Source organism: Heptranchias perlo, chromosome 23 (genome assembly GCF_035084215.1).
Source record: "Heptranchias perlo isolate sHepPer1 chromosome 23, sHepPer1.hap1, whole genome shotgun sequence".
Lineage (NCBI taxonomy): Eukaryota > Metazoa > Chordata > Chondrichthyes > Hexanchiformes > Hexanchidae > Heptranchias > Heptranchias perlo.
Genome location: NC_090347.1, coordinates 9,840,480 through 9,847,931, shown reverse-complemented (window position 1 = coordinate 9,847,931; position 7,452 = coordinate 9,840,480).

The following is a 7,452-nucleotide window of genomic DNA, read 5'->3' as shown; positions in this document are numbered from 1 at the left end:
TGCAGCTATACAAAACCCTGGTTAGACCGCACCTGGAGTACTGTGAGCAGTTCTGGGCACTGTACCTTCGGAAGGACATATTGGCCTTGGAGGGAGTGCAGCGTAGGTTTACTAGAATGATACCCGGACTTCAAGGGTTAAGTTACGAGGAGAGAGTTTCAAAGATTAAGGGGTGATCTGATCGAAGTTTATAAGATATCAAGGGGAACGGATAGGGTGGATAGAGAGAAACTATTTCCACTGGTTGGGGATTCTAGGAGTAGGGGGCACAGTCTAAAAATTAGAGCCATACCTTTCAGGAGCGAGATTAGAAAACATTTCTACACACAAAGGGTGGTAGAAGTTTGGAACTCTCTTCCGCAAATGGCAATTGATACTAGCTCAATTGCTAAATTTAAATCTGAGATAGATAGCTTTTTGGCAACCAAAGGTATTAAGGGATATGGGCCAAAAGCGGGTATATGGAGTTAGATCACAGATCAGCCATGATCTTATCAAATGGCGGAGCAGGCACAAGGGGCTGAATGGCCTACTCCTGTTCCTATGCTCCTATAAGTGTAGTCACTGTTGTAATGTAGGAAATGCGGCAGCCAATTTGCACACAGCAAGGTCCCATAAACAGCAACATGATAATCACCAGATAATCTGTTTTTAGGTGTCGGTTGAGGAATAAATATTGGCCAGGACTCTCCTGCTCTTCTTTGAAATAGCGCAGTGGGACCTTTTACTTTCTCCTGAGAGGACAAACGGGGTCTCGGTTTAACGTCTCATCCAAAAGACGGCACATCCAACAATGCAGCACTCCTTCAGTACTGCACTGGAGTGTCAGCTTAGATTATGAAAGGCGCTATATAAATGCAAGCTCTTTCTTTCTTAGTTGGCATTCCTCCGTTATTTTTCTTGGTTTCTTAGTTGGTCAGTATAACTAACCCTGACTGAGTGTATTGGTCAAGACCAGATTCAAAGGTAAGTGCCCCTGGTTTTGGCACATCCACTAATATGTTTTCATATTTTTTAAAAGAATAGAGTGCTCACATTTTAATTTGAATTTGAACACAGCTTTGCGTTTTCATGCCACAAGGATGAATGCAAAAAAAATCACATAAACACAAGTCCTTTAGTGCCATCTTGTGGTTTCTCCATACAAATAGTTTAAAAATTGAGTTGTAAAACATTTATATACATTCTTAGCAACATAGAAACAGGAATAGGCCATTTAGTCCCTTGGGCCTTCTCTGCCATTTAATTAGATTATGGCTGATCTGCATCTCAACTCCATTTTCTCACCTTTGCTCCATGTCTCTTGATGGCCTTATCGAACAAAAATCTATCTATTTATCTCAGTCTTGAAAGCTCCAATTGATGCAGCATCCACAGCCTTTTGGGGGAGAGAGTTCCAAAATTACCACAACCCTTTGTGTGAAAAAGTGCTTTCTGATTTTGCTCCTGAATGGAGTCATGGTGCAATATCGAATATCTATCCATCTATCATTAAAAGTTTTGCAAATAGTCTGAATTTCCTGTAAGTGTAACATTTCCCTCTTGTCATGCTTTTTCTGGGATTCTAGTTCCATTATGTCTGTGTGTCATGCTTAAAGTTACCTATTTATTATACAATCCGCACCACATATAGTGGTTCATGCTAACGCGACTTGCTTGCTATACGCGGTGGATGGTAAAACCGTAATAGGTTGTAGCAGTGAAATAACTCATGAAGCTGCCTGAATTCTCCACTTTCCAACTGCCTCCCGTAGTTGTTAACAGTGCAAACAGCCGCCTGAAGACCTAACTTTGCCTGAAATCAGCAGAGCTTTTAAATCGGTAAGTACCGAACTGCACGCAATAGTTGGTGTGCTTAATACGTTTTAAGCGGAGCCTTTGTAATTGACTCCTACGGTGATGAGAAATGGTCAGTGCCATTTGCCCGATATAGGCAGCTGTCCGTGCTGAACGTGGATGGTGTAAGTTGTGGGGACTGTACCGAGCTTTCACTGAGTTCACCCAGTGCCAGTTCCAAGGTAGGAGGCAGGGTGGTGCTGACTGACCTACATACTTACCTCTGATTGGGTTCTCCCAACTCTGTCTCCAAGGTAGGTTGTGCTATTTTCCATGTTGCTACCCGCCTGAGGGTTCTAAAAGTTGGGCCTCTCGCCCGACACTTGCCCTGGCCACCTCACCCTGCTACCTTCCACCTTAAGCCCTGAGGTGGACTTTTGCCAAACCCAGCCTCCTGCCATCTCTTGCCACTCTTGCACCCCATCCTGGTGCCTGTGCCTTTCCTCGAAAAAAATCACTGTAGCGGTAAAAGCATAGTAAGTGTTTTAATCCTTCTGAGGCAGTGGGAGGCAGAAGGGGATGAGGTCAATGCCAGGCGCATTAGACCATGAACATGGATGCAGTGCAGGAAGAAGAGCAATGATTTGACACGATTGGTCAAGGTGCATGAGTTGAACTGTCAAGTGGCATCTCCTACCAACTGCACCTCTAGCCGCTCCCTCTGCTCCACGCACTACACCCCCCATCATACAACAACCACTTTCAATCAGTACTCAACTCTTCTAATCAGTTGCTTCCTCTCACCATCACACATTACCACTGTTGCAAGCCGCACACCCACAACTCACAGGTCACACACACTGGCAGCTATTCAACCACGACAGCCACATCACCCAAACATTTTGCAGGTCACTCAACGTCACACTTCCCGCTTTCTTGCAGGAGAAGATGGTGCATAACTGGAGGCAGCAAGTGGCATTGGCTCCATGAACATGAACCTGCTGTCCTCTCTCAGGATAACAGCATTTCTGTCCCATCCCTGCCACTCCGCCAATGCCCTTGCTGTTGCCTGTCAGCTAGCCAGCCCACTCCCTGTAGAATATTGAAACTTCACTATAGGAACATAGGAACAGGTGTAGACCATTTAGCCCCTCGAAGCTGTTCCGCCATTCAACGAGATCATGGTTGATCTGTGACCTAACCCCATATACCCACCTTAGCCCCATATCCCTTAATAGCCTTGGTTAACAGCAATCTATCAATTTCAGATTTAAAATTAACAATTGAGCTAGCATCAACTGCCGTTTGCGGAAGAGAGTTCCAAACTTCTACCACCCTTTGCGTGTGGAAGTGTTTCTTAACTTCACTGCTGAAAGTCCTGGCTCTAATTTTTAGGCTATGTCCCCTAGTCCTAGTATTCAAGTATAGGAGACCTCCAAAAACAGTTACAAATGCATCAGCAGCCAGAAGTAATAATCCAGCAACTAACCAATAACTCCAGTATGATCCCTTCAAGTAGCGCTGGTGGTGGGGGGTCCTCCATGCCATTGAAGACCTGTTCAGCTGTACGAGGTTAAGACAGTGTGTTGGTTGGAGTGTGGCGTTCCAAAATAGCAGCAGTCCCTTTAAATCGGAGTTGCACACTGATTAACGTCATAATCTCCCTACTCTACACGCTGCCAGCATTTGTTAGGTGCAACCACCTTTACCAAGATGGCGTCCAGCGCACGTCACCAGAAGTGTGCGCACGCATCTCGGACACCATTTAAGGGGCTTAGCTGTCCGCGTAGTGCCTACAGAATGGGTGCTATATGGCCCAATTTAGCCCCCAATTTCACTTATTCATAGTAACATAGTACAGCACAGAAGGAGGCCATTCGGCTCCTCGTCCCTGTGCTGGCTCTTTGAATGAGCTATCCAAATAGTCCCACTCCCCTGCTCTTTCCCCGTAGCCCTCCTAATGTTTTCCCTTCAAGTATTTATCCAATTCCCTTTTGAAAGTTACTATTGAATCTGCTTCCACCAACCTTTAAGGCAGTGCGTTCCAGATCATTACAACTTGCTGTGTAAAAAAATGTTTCCTCATGTCGCCTCTGGTTCTTTGCCAGTCACCTTAAATCTGTGTCCTCTGGTTTCTCCTTATTTACTCTATCAAAATCGTGCATGATTTTGAACACCTCTATCAATTAGCCTCTTAATCTTCTCTGCTCTAAGGAGAACAATCCCAGCTTCTCCAGTCTCTCCATGTAACTGAAGTCCCTCATCCCTGGTACCATTCTAGTAAATCTCTTCTGCACCATCTCTAAGGCCTTGACATCCTTCCTAAAGTGTGGATCACTATAAATCGATCACTATAAATCAGTGCCTATGATAATATATTGTATGTTCCACAACATAAAACACTGTATCCTCCAATTCAATAATGCCATGGAAGATCTATTAATAATATTTGAAAAAGGGTACATCTACCTTGCTGTTGTGTCACTTCCCCATCACACCTCCTTGAAGTCAAATCTTATCTGCAAATTTCTTGCATCCAAATTTCTTGAAGGTGACTGGCTGTTGTGCAAAATTATTCCAGCTCAATGCAAATTACTTCTCGCTGATATGCAAATTTATTAAGTGATTCAAATTTAGTAATTGTCATTCATATGTAACTTTCTTAGAAAAGCTTAAATTAGTAAACCAATCAAATCACACATTATTTTCCCCCTCCAATTCTCACTACTTTCCTCTCCCATTTATTCACTTCCCCATTAAGTGAAGATATGTTTGCCATGATGTTCTATTTGGTTGACTAACCCGCTGACCTTCACTGTCTTAAGCTCACACATGAAGAATGGCTGCTGGGGTGAGATACTGGAAGGCAGCCAGTGCCTGTGGAACCATCACCTGAAAAAGAGATGAGGACTTCAGAAGAGGGGCTGGCAAGCTGCAGAAAATTAGCAGGGGACAAAAGGGATAAGGAGGAGAATGGAGACTATGAAGAGAGGCAATGTGGGTGGAAATAGTTTTATATAAAAAAAATAAGAAATATAGAAATAAGCCACACAGTTTTGTGCTTTCAGAAATTGGTGTCTAGAATCATAGAATCTTACTGCACAGAAGGAGGCCATTTGGCCCTTTGAAAGAGCTATCCAATTAGTCCCACTCCCCCGCTCTTTCCCCATAGCCCCCTGCCAATTTTATCTTTTCAAGTATATATCCAATTCCCTTTTGAAAGTCTAGTGCCAGTGATGGAGAAGAAATCAATTTCATGGTCAAGTTTCATGTCCCATTTCTATATCGTGGTTTTCAAATTTATTAAATAATATTGGTTAACTAATCTCTTCCGCCTCCCCCACTTCCATCCTAAAGAACATAAGAAATAGGAGCAATACCTCCCTGTTTTTATATTCTATCCCCCTAGCAATAAACACCAACATTCCGTTGGCCTTCTTGATCACCTGCTGCACCTGCATACTAACTTTTTGATTTTCTTGCACTAGGACCCCCAGATCCCTTTGTACTGCAGTACTTTCCAGTTTCTTGCCATTGAGATAATAACTTGCTCTCTGATTTTTCCTGCCAAAGTGCATAACCTCACATTTTCCAATATTGTATTGCATCTGCCAAATCTCCACCCACTCACCCAGCCTGTCTATATCCCCTTGTAGATTTTTTATGTCCTCCTCACTCTCTACTTTCCCTCCCATCTTTGTATCATCTGCAAACTTTGATATGTTACACTCGGCCCCCTCCTCCAAATCATTAATATAGATTGGAAAGAGTTGGGGACCCAGCACCGACCCCTGCGGAACACCACTGGCTACTGGTTGCCAGTCCGAGAATGAACCATTTATCCCAACTCTCTGCTTCCTGTTAGATAACCAATCCTCCACCCATGCCAGAATATTACCCCCAATCCAGTGATTATTTATCTTGAGCAATAATCTTTTATGTGGCACCTTGTCGAATGCCTTCTGGAAGTCTAAATACACTACGTCCACTGGTTCCCCTTTATCCACCCTGTACGATATGTCCTCAAAGAACGCAAGCAAATTTGTCAGACATGACTTCCCCTTCGTAAAGCCATGCTGACTTTGTCCTATTAAATTATGTTTATCCAAATGTTCCGCTACTGTCTCCTTAATAATAGACTCCAAAATTTTACCCACCACAGATGTTAGGCTAACTGGTCTATAATTTCCAGCCTTCTGCCTACTACCCTTTTTAAATAAGGGTGTTACATTAGCAGTTTTCCAATCTGCCGGGACCTTTGCCGAGTCCAGAGAATTTTGGAAAATTATTACCAAAGCATCCACAATCCCTACTGCCACTTCCCTCAAGACCCTAGGATGTAAGCCATCAGGTCCAGGGGATTTATCCGCCTTGAGTCCCATTAATTTACTGAGTACCAATTCCTTAGTGATTTTAATCGTATTTAGCTCCTCCCCCCCTAGAGCCCCCTGTTTGTCCAGTGTTGGGCTATTCTTAGTGTCCTCTACCGTAAAGACTGAAACAAAATATTTGTTCAGCATTTTTGCCATTTCCATGTTTCCCACCATTAATTTCCCAGTCTCATCCTCTAAGGGACCTACGTTTGCCTTAGCCACCCTTTTTCTTTTTATGTAACTATAGAATCTCTTGCTATCTGTTTTTATATTTTTTGCTAATTTATTTTCATAATCTATCTTCCCTTTCTTAATCAATCCTTTAGTTACTTTTTGCTGTCTTTTGAAGACTTCCCAATCTTCTATCCTCCCACTAAGTTTGGTTACCATATGTGTCCTTGTTTTTAGTCAGATACTATCCTTAATTTCTTTACTTAGCCATGGATGGCTGTCATTTCTTTTACACCCTTTTTTTCTCAGTGGAATATATATTTTTTGAAAGTTGTAAAATAACTCCTTAAATGAACACTACTGCTCATGTACCGTCTTACCCTTTAATCTATTTTCCCAGTCCACTTTGATCAATTCCGCTCTCATACCATCATAGTCTCCTTTATTCAAGCTCAGTACGCTTGTTTGAGAACCAACCTTCTCACCCTCTAATTGGATATGGAATGTAACCATGTTATGGTCACTCATTCCAAGGGATCCTTAACTAGGACATTATTAATTAATCCTGGCTCATTACACAGGACCAGGTCCAAGGTTGCTTGTCCCCTTGTAGGATCAGTTACATACTGCTCAAGAAATCCATCCCTAATACACTCAATAAACTCTTCCTCAAGGCTACCCTGCCCAATTTGATTTGTCCAGTTAATATGATAGTTAAAATCCCCCATAATTATAGCTGTTCCCTTATTACATGCCCTGACTATTTCCTGATTAATACTTCTTCCAGCAGAGTTGCAACTATTAGGAGACCTATATACTACACCCACTAGTGTTTTTTTCCCCTTATTATTCCTTATCTCTACCCAAACTGTTTCATTATCCTGATCCTTTGTCCCAATATCATTTCTCTGTATTACAGTGATTCCTTCCTTTATTAACATGGCCACCCCACCTCCCCTTCCTTCCTGCCTGTCCTTCCTGATTGTTAAATACCCTGGCATATTTAATTCCCAGTCGTTGTCACCCTGCAGCCATGTTTCTGTAATGGCCACAAGATCATACCCATACGTAGTTATTTGTGCCGTTAACTCGTCCATTTTGTTACGAATGCTACGTGCATTCAGATAAAGAA